The 17,303-nt window shown below is 38.0% G+C and overlaps 1 long non-coding RNA gene across 1 annotated transcript; it reads left to right on the top strand.

The window, feature by feature from the left end:
* Nucleotides 1–1,381: 1,381 nt before the first annotated feature.
* LOC142530156 (uncharacterized) lies at nucleotides 1,382–15,842 on the top strand. The gene is made up of 3 exons (XR_012816038.1): nucleotides 1,382–1,776; nucleotides 2,160–2,728; nucleotides 15,831–15,842. It is a non-coding gene; the product is annotated as an uncharacterized LOC142530156 (long non-coding RNA).
* Nucleotides 15,843–17,303: the final 1,461 nt, after the last annotated feature.

Below are 17,303 nucleotides of genomic sequence, written 5' to 3'. Positions count from 1 at the left end.
CTAAATGATCGAATTTAGGGTGCAAACTGGCTGACTGAAAATACAATCATAATAAACACAATACTAAATATACAAATTTATTACATTCATTTTAGTTAAAATTAGATTTGAAATTTTAAAATTCACTTTGATGGCCCAATATTGTATTATTACTATAATTGTTTACTTTAATTTTAATTTACTCCCGAAATTTATGATTCCAGAAATCAAATAGTTTCGTCTAAACATGTTGTGAAAGGATTTAAAAAATTGAGATAATCAATTGACGAAAATTTCCCTGGATTTGATTTAATACTATTATGCGTAGGGATTGGTGGTTCAATTTGTTCTGAATTTAGGCCGAATCATGTAATTATGATCCAAAATATTTGATTTAATATAATACGTATACAAGATATATGTGTCCGACTATTTCGGTTGAGAATAATTCTAGCAAGCGTACTAGGTCAAATAATAGTAATTGAATTATAAGTACATGTATGTACCCACATATATCGATGTTTAAATACTAGAATATGAATTATTTTTCCTAATTTAGGCTACTCAAGTTCAAGATAGATGAGATAAATTAATTAAAACTAATTAAACAATTTTAATAAATTAACAAAAGCAAAAAAATTCCAAACTATCAATTTAGACGAAAATTCAAATTATTTAAAAACGAATAAGCACACAATGGTAGCGAGACAAGTTTATAATTTACGTGTCAAATTCAAATTCAAATTCAAAAAATTAATTATCTAATTCACGATGAAATTTTCAAAATTATTTATTAAACGATTTTTCAAATTAATAAACCCAATTAAATCTAACAGTCCAATTATTCCTAACTGAATTTAATTAGATTCAACCGCGTTAAGTCGCTGTTAAATTACAGTTTTTCAACTTAAAGTCACACAGTGAAACCGAATACTATTCTAGTCAGCTTAACCATGTGTTGATTGTAAAATAAATATCAATCTATCGTCTTCCTGTTTAAGATTAACCAACAAATATTCAATTTAGTTGGCCAGTTTAAAAGAACACGTGATAAACGACATCAATCAATGAATAAAAATAAATAATCAAATTGAATCAAACTCAAACATAAAAAATTAACTTGTTTTGGCCCTATAGTAACCTTAGGCTACGTTCGGTTTGTGTGATTAGATAATGAAATGATTAGTATTTGAAGTGATTATGAAATGATATCTGTGGATTAATAGTACGATGAGATAAATAAATTGTTGTTTGGTTTGGTTTTTAAATGATGTATTAATATTTAAAAATTTATTCGAATGACCAAAATACCCTTTGGACATATACTAATTGAGCTAATTATGTTTCATTCATGGATAAGTAATGGATGTCATTATTTCCTTTACCCAAATACCCGCTCAAATCTAGGGTCCCAAAACGGCCCACGCATTTGTCTTCCTCAATCCAATTTGTAAGCCTTCCGTCCTCTGTTGGGCGAACACTCTGTGTGCGATTTTTAATTTCATGATCGTTGCTTCGCACAATTATGAGGAGTGCCGACTACTGAGAATGTGAAATTCTTCCTCTCGAAGTGTTTAAATGGTTTCTGCGAACCGCAATTTCATTTTGATTCCCACCAATTACAGTTGTCGTACGATTTCAGTCTCCTTTGCTCTATAACGGCATCGTTGTTGTGCATCGTACTTTTTAGGGTCTTTCAAGGGTGACTCGAATTGTTGACAACGTATTCCCCGGTTTTCAAACTAACGTCAGTGAAGTTTAGCAGCTCCTTGTGTAACCTATTTAGTCGAAGAGATGGTGATGTCTTCTATTTACTCTTCGCATTTTGTTTTTTAATATATAGTGTAGATTTGCGGAACGGTTGTTGAGAGTTTTTTGTTGGTTTATTTTCAATTACTCTGTTTTATATTTGTTATGAGCTGAGACTTATACCAATTCAACGGATAGTTACATTTTTCTAATAATGGTTGTGTCAAGAATATGTTAAACGTCAAAGCAGGTTTTGGTATATCTAATTGGATACGTACAAATGTTTTAAGTATATTAATGAACAGCATGTACTACATCACAGTTTATGGATTCGTGTAGTTAAATTCTGTTGAATACTTCAGATGACCTATTCGTAGTTTTATATACTGTTAAGTCTTCCCGAGTTTGTGATGCAACATCGTTGAATGCAGCCTAAAACATATGTTGTTTTTGTTGGAAGAAAACCTGGTGTATACGACAAGTGGTCTGAAGAGAACTCCAAAGTTTATAGATTTCCTGGGGCTTGTTTCAAAGGGTACGAGAGTAGGAAAGAGGCCGATGACGCCTTTCAAAGTTTTTTACAAAAAAAGTCGGATCATACGTCGTGCTCACCGCCTAATCAGTCCACTTCAAATCCGAATGTGGATTGTGGCAATGAGCGTAAGTGTTGTAACAAGCTAGGTCATTTAGTGCAAGCTATATCAGATTTAACTTGTGAAAATCAGAAACTAGCCAAGAAAATGGAGAAAAACTCGGAAGAGATAGCTATGTTGTTGGAGAAAATGGAGTTGATCGACGATTAATAGTTGACTTGTGATTACGAAGTACTACTTCTTCCCTAGTATTTCCATGTAAGTATGTGTGGTACCAATTTTATGTTTTTCCTCAATGTATGCTGCACTTAACTTGTATGCACATATTATTTAAGTGGTCGATACATTTTCATTGCTGTCTATTGACGTTGGAAGGATATTTTGTGTAAGTGTGTCCTTCGTTTATGGTTCTCAAAGTTTTTGAATGAGCATCAGCATTAGTTTGTGTAATATTCCTTATAGATGGTTGTCCATGACTGATTTTTTGTAGTAACTATTATTTCAAACACTTTTCTACAACTTTGTACTGCACTTTTCTACAACTTTGTTGATGTATCATTTTAAATTATTTTACGCCTTCTTTGCACGTAATTGTACTAAGTGTTGGTACTCAATCCCTTGTGCGCGAAGGGGTGTAGCAGCACATACAAGTGGACCAAGAACAAGAATTTTGGTTGGTTTCCAAATAATAATAGTAATGAAAATATTATAATTTGTTGTTAATGGCTACTATCTACCACCATGGGACCCTATGTTACTATTAGATTTGCATATCTTCTTTGACTGCACATACGGATATGCTAATTTGAGGGAACAGGTTGAAAGACTTGTATTTAATACAAGCAGTTGGGTAAGTTGCTCCAGATTGAAGTTTGTATATTTAAAGGCATTCTTAGTCATGCACACATGTATTGATATTTCAATTTCATGTGCTCCTTGCGTAAGCATTTTCTGAAAAATGTCTGTCACTTGTAAATTTGGTTCCGAAGATACGGTCACTAGCCCCTACATTGTACCGATGATTGATCTGTGTTCCGACGATGAAACCAAGAAGGTTGAGAAAGGTGAAGTCAAATGCCCGGGTGTTGAAATGCTGCACCCTTCATCTGATGTGCCAAACCGGAGGAAGAAAATGAAGCTATTGTTAGAGTAGATGTGTAACGTCCCAGATTTGACGACTTTCCTCACTGTATTAAGACGTGTCTTTCCAGCTTGCTTATGTCCTCACTCACACGCACCCTGAGAAACTTCCCAGGAGGTCACCCATCCCAAAATTGCCCCAAGTCAAGCACGCTTAACTTTAGAGTTCTTATGTGATGAGCTACCGAAAAGAAGATGCACCTTCGTGATATGAGTAGTACAAATCAAATCTTTTAAGCCCTCTTCAACTATACAGTCCATTACATTGAACAGTCTCGGAATCCCTCTCATTCCCGTGTGGGGTCGGTTCATTCATGTTCCCTCCACCCAGAAGCCTGCCAGGAGCCGCTCATTGTCCGTGCAACTGATGGCACCGGCGATCACCCCCTGCCCTCTTCGGCCCCGGGCCTCACATGCCCACCAGCTTCCGCTTGGTTCGTCCCCGAACCACACCGTACTAAGAGAGAACCTGGCTCTGATACCACTTGTAACGTCCCAGATTTGACGACTGTCCTCACTGTATCAAGACGTGTCTTTCCAGCGTGCTTATGTCCTTCACTCACACGCACCCCGAGAAACTTCCCAGGAGGTCACCCATCCCAAAATTGCCCCAAGTCAAGCACGCTTAACTTTAGAGTTCTTATGTGATGAGCTACCGAAAAGAAGATGCACCTTCGTGATATGAGTAGTACAAATCAAATCTTTTAAGCCCTCTTCAACTGTACAGTCCATTACATTGAACAGTCTCGGAATCCCTCTCATTCCCGTGTGGGTCTGTTCATTCATGTTCCCTCCACCCAGAAGCCTGCCAGGAGCCGCTCATTATCCGTGCAACTGATGGCACCGGCGATCACCCCCCGCCTTCTTCGGCCCCGGGCCTCACAAGATGCCCTGTAAGCCAACTGTTGGCTAGGGAATTTATTGACTCAGTTGTAATAAACAATCTTTATTTTAATATAATTTAATGTTTCATGGTTTGTTATTTCTTTATCTGTATACCCATGTGAACAACATAGATAAAGACCTTGATTATACTTTAATACAAATGAATCGTAATTCGATGTTGAAACTCATTTGTAAACACTGTATTATCTAAATTCGTTCCTAGTCGATTCAGCCGCCTAAAACATGGATAAAGGTCGCTTGAGCTCGAGACTAGCATCTGTGATGTTGTGTACTGCGTTTCTTGGTAAGGACATGGAGATGTCCAAACATGCAGATGGGTAGTCATATGATGATTATACCGAACAACCCTCCCTCGGACTTTCCAAGTGGTTATCATTCATCGAGAGGATAAGTCCGTGGTTATGATTGTACACCATTAGTCCTTACGACCCGGGACAACACTGATGCTCTATATGCTAGGGCTGTGCTTTGACTCGTTTACCGGCTCCAGGAGAGTCATCAGGTGACGAGGTTGGGTACAGTTGCGACACATATAGGAGCCAGTGCATTGTAGTCGGGGATTCACCGCTCACCTACGGGTGTGGATATCCTATGTGATCTAACTTATTAATAGTGCATGGAATCTCTGGCCAGAGTATGAGATGTACGTTGGAGAAAGAGTTCTCCAATAGTACACGCGATGCCACTATTATAGTTATCACATAGTTATCGAATTAATATGCAACCCTCGATGAACCAATGGTTGCAGATTCGATCGGGATATTTGAGATGAAGGGACCATACTGTACGTTAATCATAATCGACTGGTTCTTGCAGGTACTATCAGTGATACCTAGGGGATCATGGGGCGATGCTACTAGACGCTCTTACCATGATCCGATGGATGCAATCAGAAATGAGTTCTGACATTCTTGATCAAGGTGTTGATGAAAAGAATGGGGCTAACTAGGGTAAGCCCGAATAAAGGATTATGTCCTGAATCACAAATAGTTGTGAACCCACGACTAGCTGTATCCCTGAACCATTGAGGGTCACACAAGCATTGGATCGTTTGTTCCCGTTGAGAGAATAAATTCAAGAAGTTGAATTTATATTATATAGTAAATTCAAGGAGTTGAATTTATGATAATTGAATTTTGAGAGAATAAATTCAAGAAGTTGAATTTATATTATATAGTAAATTCAAGGAGTTGAATTTATGATAATTAAATTTTGAGAAATAAATTTAAGGAGTTGAATTTATAAAATTTGAGAATTTAATTTATTAAACTCAATTGTTGGGTTTATTAAATATTAAATGTTGGAGGTGATAAAAATTCAAGGAGTTGAATTTATAATTTAAATAATAAATTCAAATGTTGAATTTGTAATGTATTTAATTTATTAAGCTCAAAATTTGAGTTTATTAATTAATAAATTAAATATGGTGGATAATATGGGCTTGTAGGAGTACAAGTCTAACATAATAAATAATTAAAGTTTTAATGGTCTTTGATTAAATTAATTAAACTAGTTGGACTAGCCCAATTAATTAAATCAAGTCCATTAATGTTAATTATGTAATTATGTAATTATAAATAATACTTGAAAAACACTAAACCTAGCCACCACAACAAAAGGATACGTGAGCCTCCACACAATAAAAGAAGAAATCGGCCAACTTTTGAAAAGAAAAAAAAATTATTGTGCGGTCTGTCAATTATTTTCTCTCCTACGCAAAATATCTTCCATATTTTCTAGTGCAAATTGGAAGAGGAACACACTATCTAGTCGTGGACTTGATAGGAGGATTTCTTGAAGAAAGTTCGTAGGGATTCATCAAGAGCTATCTCCGCTAACCCCGGAATAGTTGGAGCCACGTGATTTAATCACCAAAGGTATAAATTTCTAACATTCCTATGAATGTTTTGTTAAATCATATGAGCACATAAAGCAATATTATTTTGTTTTTCAAAATAAAATAAAAATTTTAAATCTTCCGCTGCGTTTGGGCGTGTAGAAAACCAGATCCAACAGTGGTATCAGAGCCATGTTTTCTGAATCGTATGATTTTAAATTATATTGAATAATTTGTTTCTAACCACACAAGAAAATTTTCAGAAAAATCGATGCACCATAAAATTATTTTTTTTCGGAAAAACAAAAAAAAAAAAAATTTCGCGATCTGCCCGGAACTGTTCCGGGAAGACCGCGCGCAGGGCTGCGCGCAGAACGCGCAGCGTGCGCGCGCGGAGCGGTGCAACGTGCTGAACGTCCGCACGCTGTGCGCCGCCTTGCACGACGCACAACGCGGCGCAGCGTGCGGAGCGTCCGCACGCTGCGCGCGGCGCCGCGCGCACCTGTTCTCGCCCTGCGCCCACAGGTGGCTGCCACTGCCCGAAACGTTCGGGCAGCGGGCGGGCAGCGGGGGCGACTGCCCGGGATCGTCTCGGGAAGCGTTCTGATTGGTGGGCTTGAATTGTTTGGGCCCATGGTGCAATTTTCTGATTTTTCAAAATTTTGGGTAAAATTGATATTTTTGAAAATTGGTTCAATTTTTATTTTGGAAAATTAATTTTCGGAAAATTTATAATTTTCTTGTAAAATAAATAATTAGAATATGATTTTAATTATTTATGGTAAAAATGAGTTTTTACAAGGAATCAATTATTATTGATTTAATTGGAAATTAAATAAAGGAGTTTATTTAATTTATTAAATTCTTTAATAATTGTGGTGGTTAGTGATAAAATTATTAGATATATGATTTATCAATTAATTAAATTGATGTTAATATTTGATATTAATTGCATGAAGGATGATCGAGAGCCTTGACCAATGTGTTAGGTGTATGTTAGGATATTTTACTGTTTTATTCGTTTTTAATATTTGATATTATTAAAGTGAGCCTGGTTTATGGCCCGTTCCCACCCCATGAGATGTATCCCTTATGTGCCATGGCTATTTAAATGTAATTATTAGAAATAGTGGGAGATCAAGACTGGAAGATGGTGGACCCGATGATCAAGATGAAGACATGTAAAATATTGGAAGCTTTTGTAATCGTTGCATTTGCATCCCTGCATTCACCTAGGTTTTGGACCTGGATCCATGTATGGCTCACATGGATCTAATAGTGTTGGCGATCGATCATCCTTATTTATTGTTGAATGTCATATTATGATATATGTGATATATAGTAGTATGCATGTATGTATATTATTAGATAATATAGTTGCATGGATCCGACAAACATACAAACTCGTGGCACGCGATTTTAAATTGAAATGATGAGACAATTTTAAAAATTAAAATCCCTCATTTTGAATATGATTCAAAATTTATATCAAACCGAAAAAGTAAAAATTAAAAGAGTTTAATTTTTCCTTGCCTTCCATCAACCGTGGTTGCATGTTGATCGCTACCCGCGGACAGTGTCTGGCTCATATTATTGGGGAGGCCTGTACGCTGGAAAGCTGTGACTTCCACCGGACATATGATGTGAATTGAGTGGAACTCCCATGACTTCGGCTCATATTATTGGGAGAACTCATGGCGACCGTCCACTACAATTCAATATTGATGGGTTGGTTTGACACGTGAAAATAAACGACGTCATATTATTGGGTCCTTATTAAACGTGAGGCAAAACACGTGGAGGTTACATAGGGATGTAATTGGACTCTATCTTTTAGAAATTATAATTGGCTGATATTATTCGGGATTATAATTGGCTAATTGGACTCTACGTGCCCACTAAGGAAATACGATTTCCCTTTTTCATCAGAGGGTGGTGGAAATGTCAAAATAGTGGGAGGGAGATTTATAAAATAAAATCCATATTTTATATCTTAAAATTATTTTAAAATAATCAGTAACAATTATCTGTTTTTCTTTCAGTATATTTGCAATGACGTCACGCAATCCACTTTCTATCATCCTCGATCAAAACAAGTTGACTGGCCCTAACTATAATGACTGGTTTCGAAATTTAAAAATTGTTCTGAGCTCGGAAAGGATTCTGTATGTGCTTGATAAGAAGCCACCGAAGGAGGCAGCTTCGGACATCAGTGAGACTGAACTAGCTAAGCTTGAGAAATGGTGGGACCATGATCTCCAAGCTAAAAGCTATATGTTGGCTTCTATGTCGAATGAACTGCAGAGGCGGTTCGAGGAGGCTGTGAATGCTGCTGACATTCACTTTCATCTGAAAGAGTTGTATGGAGTACAGACTCGCTCAGAGAGACATGCTACTGTGAAAGAACTCATGACTACACGTCTGCGAGATGAGACTTCTGTCCATGAGCATGGTGTTAGGATGATTGGGCTCATTGAGAAATTGGTGGGGCTCGACATGGTTATTCCTGGTGAGCTTGCGACTGATATTCTCCTGCTGTCATTACCCTCCTCGTTCGATGGATTTGTGGTTAATTTTAATATGAACAAGCTTGAGCCACCCTTGAAGAGTTGGTCAATATGCTTACTACTTATGAGGCCACAATAAAGAAGGAGAAGCCTGTTCTTCTAGTGGGTTCTTCGTCTGGTACGAAAAAGGGAGCCCCAAATAAAGGCAAGAAGCGTTCTGCCCCTCTAAAGAAGAACAAGCCCAACAAAAAGCCATACAAGAAACCTACTCCAGGGCCCTCAAAGCCCGACAAGTCAGAGCATGTCTGTTTCCACTGCAATAAACCTGGACATTGGAGGCGTAATTGCAAGGAGTATCTAGCCCAGAAGCGTTCTGGCCATGGTATGTTTTACATAGAAGTAAATGTCTCAATTAATTCCTCTTCTTGGGTATTGGATACCGGATGTGGTTCTCATCTTTGCAATGATTTGCAGGTGATGGCAAAAAGCAGGAGACTTAGAGATGGCGAGACATTTCTAAGATTGGGGAATGGAGCAAGGGTTGCTGCAACTGCTATTGGAGACATTACTTTGATTTTGAACAATAATTTTAAGTTACTTTTGAGAGACGTTTATATGTTCCTGAATTGGTTAAAAACATTATTTCTATTTCTATGCTTGATAGAGATGACTATTCTTGTGTTTTTGCTAAAGGTGTTTGCAATATTTACAAGAATGAATGTTTGATAGGAACCGGCAAATTAATGAACGATCTCTATAACTTAAAATTGAAAGATATTCCGTTGAACAATATGCAAGCACAAAAGAAAACAACAACAAACAAAAGAAAGTTAGATGATCCAAACCCCGCACAGATATGACACGCTAGACTAGGTCACATTTCCTAAAGAAGGATGCACAAACTAGTGGGAGAATGCATGTTTGACTTGTCAGACATAAATTCTCTACCTACTTGTGAGTCATGTCTAAAAGGAAAAATGACCAAGGCTCCCTTTAAGGGAAACGTGGAACGTGCACATGGTCTACTGGATTTGATCCACACAGACGTTTGTGGCCCGCTAAGCGTTAGCACAAAATATGGGCAATCCTACTTCATTACTTTTACTGATGACTATTCGAGGTATGGGTATGTCTATTTAATGAGACACAAATCTGAAGCATTTGAAAAGTTCAAAGAATTCAGATCTGAAGTAGAAAAACAGCTAGAAAGGAGTATTAAGACACTTCGATCTGATCGAGGTGGAGAATACTTGAGTGCTGAATATTTGGATTATCTAAAAGAGAATGAGATTCTCTCACAGTGGACTCCGCCAGCAACACCACAATTGAATGGTGTTTCTGAACATCGTAATCGAACCTTGATGGACATGGTTCGATCTATGATGGGATTCACTGAATTGCCTACATCGTTTTGGGGTTTTTCGCTTGAAACTGCGGCAATGTTGTTGAATAATGTCCATACTAAAGCAGTGGATAAAACACCATATATGATATGGATGGGAAAAATTCCCAAATATTCTTACATGAGAATATGGGGTTGTCCTGCTTACGTGAAGCGGACAGTGGGAGACAAATTGGATAGTAGATCCACTTTGTGCTACTTTGTAGGATATCCAAAGAATTCTGTTGGATATTATTTCTATCATCCCAATGAAGCAAAAGTGTTTGTTTCAAGAAATGCCACCTTTTTGGAAAGGGAATTTCTATTAGATAGAAAAAGCAAGATGATTGAACTTGAAGAAATTCAAGATACTCCCTCAACTTTAGAAGTTGAACCTAATCCCCTAGAACCAGTAGTTGAAGTACAAGCTCCTAGAAGGTCTGATAGAATTATTAGACCACCTGCAAGATATACACTTCTTCATGAACAAGACCATGATGAGTCTTGTGTTGGATGTGATCCAAAGAACTTTAAGGAAGCAATATCTGATACTGATTCCACCAAATGGCTTGAAGCCACGCAGTCTGAAATGGACTCTATGTATTCGAACCAAGTCTGGACATTAGTGGATCCACCTGAGGGAATCGTTCCCATAGGATGCAAATGGATCTACAAAAGAAAGCTTGGGGCGGATGGGAAGGTATTGACCTTCAAAGCAAGGCTAGTTGCAAAAGGTTATACTCAAAGGCAAGGAATTGACTATGAGGAAACTTTTTCACCAGTTGCTATGTTTAAGTCCATTAGAATATTACTAGTCATAGCAGCATTGTATGACTATGAGATATGGCAAATGGATGTAAAGACTGCTTTCCTCAATGGAGACATCAAAGAAGAAATTTATATGTCTCAACCTGAGGGATACACATCAGTAGGAAGTGAGCATAAGGTATGCAAACTTCAGAGATCAATATATGGTCTCAAGCAGGCGTCAAGGAGTTGGAACTTCAGATTTGACAGCACTATCAAAGAGTTTGGTTTTGCCAAAAATCCTGAGGAACCTTGCGTATATAAGAAAGTTAGTGGGAGTGCGGTGACATTCCTAGTACTTTAGGTTGATGACATCCTACTCATTGGGAATGATGTAGGATTACTGCAATCAACTAAAGTATGGTTGGCTAGTAAATTCTCCATGAAGGACATGGGTGAAGCATCTTATGTATTGGGAATACAGATCTATAGAGATAGATCGAAGAGGATGCTAGGACTCACCCAAGCCACTTATATCGATACCATACTTAAGCGATTCTCTATGGAAGAGTCCAAGAGAGGATACTTACCAATGTGTCACGGTGTTACTCTATCTAAAGTAATGTGTCCCAAAACTGATGAAGAGATAGAAATGATGACACGTGTTCCATATGCGTCAGCCATTGGTAGTATCATGTATGGTATGATATCGACGCGTCCTGATGTTGCTTACGCTTTGAGTGTTACAAGCAGATATCAGGCGAACCCTGGTCCAATGCATTGGAAGGCCGTGAAAGATATTCTTAAGTACTTAAGAAGGACTAAGAACTTGTTCATGGTCTATGGGGGTGGAGAATTGAAATTGGAAGGCTATACTGATTCTAGCTTCCAATGTGACGTAGATGATTCGAAGTCGACCTCTGGTTTCGTATCATGCTTAATGGTGCGGCTGTCTCTTGGAAAAGTTCCAAGCAAGACACCGTTGCGGATTCCACCACTGAAGCTGAATATATTGCTGCATCGGCTGCAGCCAAAGAGGCAGTTTGGATGAGGAACTTTGTCCAAGAGTTGGGCGTCATTCCTAATGGAGTTGATCCAGTCCCGGTGTACTGCGACAACACTGGTGCCGTTGCGCAAGCAAGGGAACCAAGGTCTCATCAAAGATCCAAACATATACTGAGGAAGTTCCACATCATTGTGGGAAGAGGAGACATATCAGTCGAAAGAGTTCTCTCTGCAGATAATGTTGCTGATCCACTTACAAAGCCCCTGCCAGGACCATTGTTTGAGAAGCATCGCGAAGCAATGGGATTAAAGTTTATGGGTAGTTGGCTCTAGGGCAAGTGAGAGATTGTTAGAGTACCTGCCAGAAGCCGCTCATTATCCGTGCAACTGATGGCACCGGCGATCACCCCCCGCCCTCTTCGGCCCCGGCCTCACAAGATGCCCTGTAAGCCAACTGTTGGCTAGGGAATTTATTGACTCAGTTGTAATAAACAATCTTTATTTTAATATAATTTAATGTTTCATTGTTTGTTATTTCTTTATCTGTATACCCATGTGAACAACATAGATAAAGACCTTGATTATACTTTAATACAAATGAATCGTAATTCGATGTTGAAACTCATTTGTAAACACTGTATTATCTAAATTCGTTCCTAGTCGATTCAGCCGCCTAAAACATGGATAAAGGTCGCTTGAGCTCGAGACTAGCATCTGTGATGTTGTGTACTGCGTTTCTTGGTAAGGACATGGAGATGTCCAAACATGCAGATGGGTAGTCATATGATGATTATACCGAACAACCCTCCCTCGGACTTTCTAAGTGGTTATCATTCATCGAGAGGATAAGTCCGTGGTTATGATTGTACACCATTAGTCCTTACGACCCGGGACAACACTGATGCTCTATATGCTAGGGCTGTGCTTTGACTCGTTTACCGGCTCCAGGAGAGTCATCAGGTGGCGAGGTTGGGTACAGTTGCGACACATATAGGAGCCAGTGCATTGTAGTCGGGGATTCACCGCTCACCTACGGGTGTGGATATCCTATGTGATCTAACTTAATAATAGTGCATGGAATCTCTGGCCAGAGTATGAGATGTACGTTGGAGAAAGGAGTTCTCCAATAGTACACGCGATGCCACTATTATAGTTATCACATAGTTATCGAATTAATATGCAACCCTCGATGAACCAATGGTTGCAGATTCGATCGGGATATTTGAGATGAAGGGACCATACTGTACGTTAATCATAATCGACTGGTTCTTGCAGGCACTATCAGTGATACCTAGGGGATCATGGGGCGATGCTACTACACGCTCTTACCATGATCCGATGGGTGCAATCAGAAATGAGTTCTGACATTCTTGATCAAGGTGTTGATGAAAAGAATGGGGCTAACTAGGGTAAGCCCGAATAAAGGATTATGTCCTGAATCACAAATAGTTGTGAACCCACGACTAGGTGTATCCCTGAACCATTGAGGGTCACACAAGCATTGGATCGTTTGTTCCCGTTGAGAGAATAAATTCAAGAAGTTGAATTTATATTATATAGTAAATTCAAGGAGTTGAATTTATGATAATTGAATTTTGAGAGAATAAATTCAAGAAGTTGAATTTATATTATATAGTAAATTCAAGGAGTTGAATTTATGATAATTAAATTTTGAGAAATAAATTTAAGGAGTTGAATTTATAAAATTTGAGAATTTAATTTATTAAACTCAATTGTTGGGTTTATTAAATATTAAATGTTGGAGGTGATAAAAATTCAAGGAGTTGAATTTATAATTTAAATAATAAATTCAAATGTTGAATTTGTAATGTATTTAATTTATTAAGCTCAAAAGTTGAGTTTATTAATTAATAAATTAAATATGGTCGATAATATGGGCTTGTAGGAGTACAAGTCTAACATAATAAATAATTAAAGTTTTAATGGGCTTTGATTAAATTAATTAAACTAGTTGGACTAACCCAATTAATTAAATCAAGCCCATTAATGTTAATTATGTAATTATGTTATTATAAATAATACTTGAAAAACACTAAACCTAGCCACCACAACAAAAGGATACGTGAGCCTCCACTCAATAAAAGAAGAAATCGGCCAACTTTTGAAAAGAAAAAAAAAATTATTGTGCGGTCTCTCAATTATTTTCTCTCCTACGCAAAATATCTTCCATGTTTTCTAGTGCAAATTGGAAGAGGACATAAGCACGCTGGAAAGACTCGTCTTGATACAGTGAGGACAGTCGTCAAATCTGGGGCGTCGCAAAGTCGTTGTGGTTGTTAAACAACAATTTAGCGGCAAGCACTTGCTCGTCCTCCGAAAGATGAGTCATCTTCTCCACTGCATTCAACACCTGATCTTGTGCATCTGAAAGCTTATCCTCAGAACCAAGCTTTTTGATCAAATCGCTCATTGTGTTTTGCGTTATGGCCGCGAGGTTTTTGATGGCTTCAACAACTGTCTGTTCGTCGTCATTGGTTTTCTTCCTTTTCTTAAATTTCGAAGTTACACATTCTTTACCTTTCGAGGACGGCGTATTATTCTCAGATTTTGAGTCTTCGGCAGCCTCAACGGTATCAAACGCTGGTGTCTCGGCAAGCCACGCAGCAGTACGTATTTCATTGTCTATGTTTAGGACCTCATGCAGTGCATTTTCAAAATTGGTTGGGCGCTCACCTGTGGCATGATCATTTCCAAATATCTCACACTAGTCATGGTAATGTGTCCACTGCTTGTGTCTCATTGACCGTAACGTTGGGTCGGTCTACGACAAATCTAAAAATTAGACAAGGAAATTGAACTACGTATGGAATTAATAAAATAATCATTGCAGAAAATACCTTCACGATTGTCTCCCATGTCTTATCTGTGACATCGATTGTGTTATCAGAATCGTTCCACCCCACACCACTTTTTCTTAACACTGTAACAATAGTACTATATGTTTTCTTCCATACGTGGATCTTCGAGTTTATATGTGGATTTCCACATAAGCTACTCCCGGGGATAGATTCCTGCATTGCATTCTCCAGCAGATTGAGATAACCAGCCTTAAATCCATTCTCACTTTTCCATCCCTTTGTTATGACATCTTTCAGTGCTTGGATTAGAACTTCTTCTTCTCGAGCATTCCAACTACGTCGTGTCTTGTCTTGTTTTTGGCTCCTACCGACAATGATCGCGGACGATGCTCCACTATCCATATACAGTTGGTTGAGTTGTTTCTCTGACTTTGTAACAAACACAAGATATTTCAGATGTGTCATAATGCTTAACGAAGTAAACACCACTGTAATTTTAATCAATCGGTAGCGCGAAAGGTAATTTCAATCTCTGATAAAAAAAACAATGTTTAACAAAAGTGAATTATGTCACAACGTTGGTAAAATGACCATAGCAAAACAAATACACAGAAATGGAAAGTACATTAGCTAAAAATTGAAATGAAATACAAGCAAGTTAAATGTCCATGTTCCACATCGACATTGCTAAATCGTCTCTCCAAGCATCCCACCCAATTGAAGACTCGACACTGGTAATGAAATCATTTTGTGTCTCAGTAGCCGGGCTACCGACATTGTCGTCGGCATTGTCCATCGGATCTTCATCCATTTGAGTTCTTATGAAATTGTGTAAAAGAATGCAAGCCAAAATTATATGGTTCTGAACTTTGAGTGGGTAAAACGAATGACTTCGAAGGATGGCCCATCTTTTTTTCAACAAACCAAATGCTCTTTCTATTACGTTACGAGCTTGAGAGTGTCTCCAATTGAACAACTCCTTGTAATCTTGTGGACCGCAAGCATGATTGTCCCCTCAACATTTGCATATCCATTATCACAGAGATAATAACAACCTGCGTTTGCGTAAGATGAATAATGAAAACGTTGACAAATATTTGTAACTAAATCAGTACTTCAAAATCTTGCTACAAAGCGAAATAAGAAATCGAAACATCAACATGTCAGGTATAACCTCGTGGAACTCTCAATGAATCATTCCTGCTTAGCGCATCTCTCAAAACTCGAGCATCAGCCGCGGATCCCTCCCAGCCCGTCAGAGCGTATATGAAATTCATATTGCGGTCACATACACCCAATACATTCACCGAAATAGTACCTTTTCGATTTCTGTATCTTGATTTATCTCGGCAACGGACATGTACACCGATATGGGTTCCATCTAATGCGCCGAGGCAGCCCTGTCAGCAATGTGTAAGTAAGATAGATATAGTCGAAGCACAGAATAAGGAAACCAAATTACAGATATCATATAAGTCGAAATGAGGTTTTACCTTAAAACACACTGCTACAATCTTCATCGACAGGAGACGGCTTCACAAGGAGTAGTTGATGTAACTTTAGCAACGCTTTCAGAACATCATGGAAATGAACGCTAACTGTCTGCCCACTACGTATATAATCATGCCCAGCTACCCTATTCTTTTTATGATGCGCCAATATAGACAAGAACATGGCCACTTTCTCTTCGATGCATACGTATCTTGAATCACCTAACCCTCCTAAGTTTGTTAACAGATAACACAGTCGTGCAAACGCGCTTTGACTCATCCGTAAGTTAGTGACACATTGGATATCTCCGACCGCAATAATCCTATGCAAATTGCTCAATTGAGCATTTACTCTTTCAATCATGCTGTACGAAGCAGCTTGTCTTCGCCGGACACGACGTGTAATGGAGACCATTCGTGTATGCTCTCGCATTAGGAGGCATAACATCAAAAAAGATCGACATAACATATGGTTCACCAGCACAAGGATTAAAATTTTTCTATGTGGCTCCATGTTGTCAACAAACTCAACACGGAACTGGAAATTTATGAGTAGTTAACCAACAAATCAAAGGAACATTGTAAACTAATATCTGAATTACTGGAGACGCGATTAACGAACATGGATATTAACCAAAATGCACAAAGCACAATTGTATTTCGATTATCAGTTCTGTAAATTTACATACAGTAGTGTTATCTAAAAATTAATGTCGAAATTAAATGGTAATTATGAGAAATTAAGAATTATATGCATTAACAAATACGTGGAATTCGAAGAGAAGAAAGGTGATTATTTTCTTCCCAATATCTTTAGACAGAATGCAGAAAAATTTTCTTCAAAAAAGGTTGGGAACTTCACCACTAACCAAACATCACTTCCATGGCATAGCACAAGCTTCGACAGGCTCCCAGTTAGATATAAATGAGACCAAAATTAAGCAGAAATCATTAATGTTACGAAAAAAAAGCGGGAGAATGAAATCTTACACCGTAATAAACCATTTTGAAGAAGTGGAACATTTACCTACACAAACGGAAGATGAACAAGACGGATGCAGATGACAGAAATGTACTGCACATTTCAACAGTACAGCCGCATTGACGAAGACGAGAGCCACTCAAATTTAAGAGATGAGAAGACGTAGGT

Source organism: Primulina tabacum, chromosome 16, assembly GCF_025594145.1.
Source record: "Primulina tabacum isolate GXHZ01 chromosome 16, ASM2559414v2, whole genome shotgun sequence".
Lineage (NCBI taxonomy): Eukaryota > Viridiplantae > Streptophyta > Magnoliopsida > Lamiales > Gesneriaceae > Primulina > Primulina tabacum.
The sequence above is the reverse complement of the archived record's forward strand: the minus strand, read 5'-3'. Positions and strand labels throughout refer to the sequence as shown.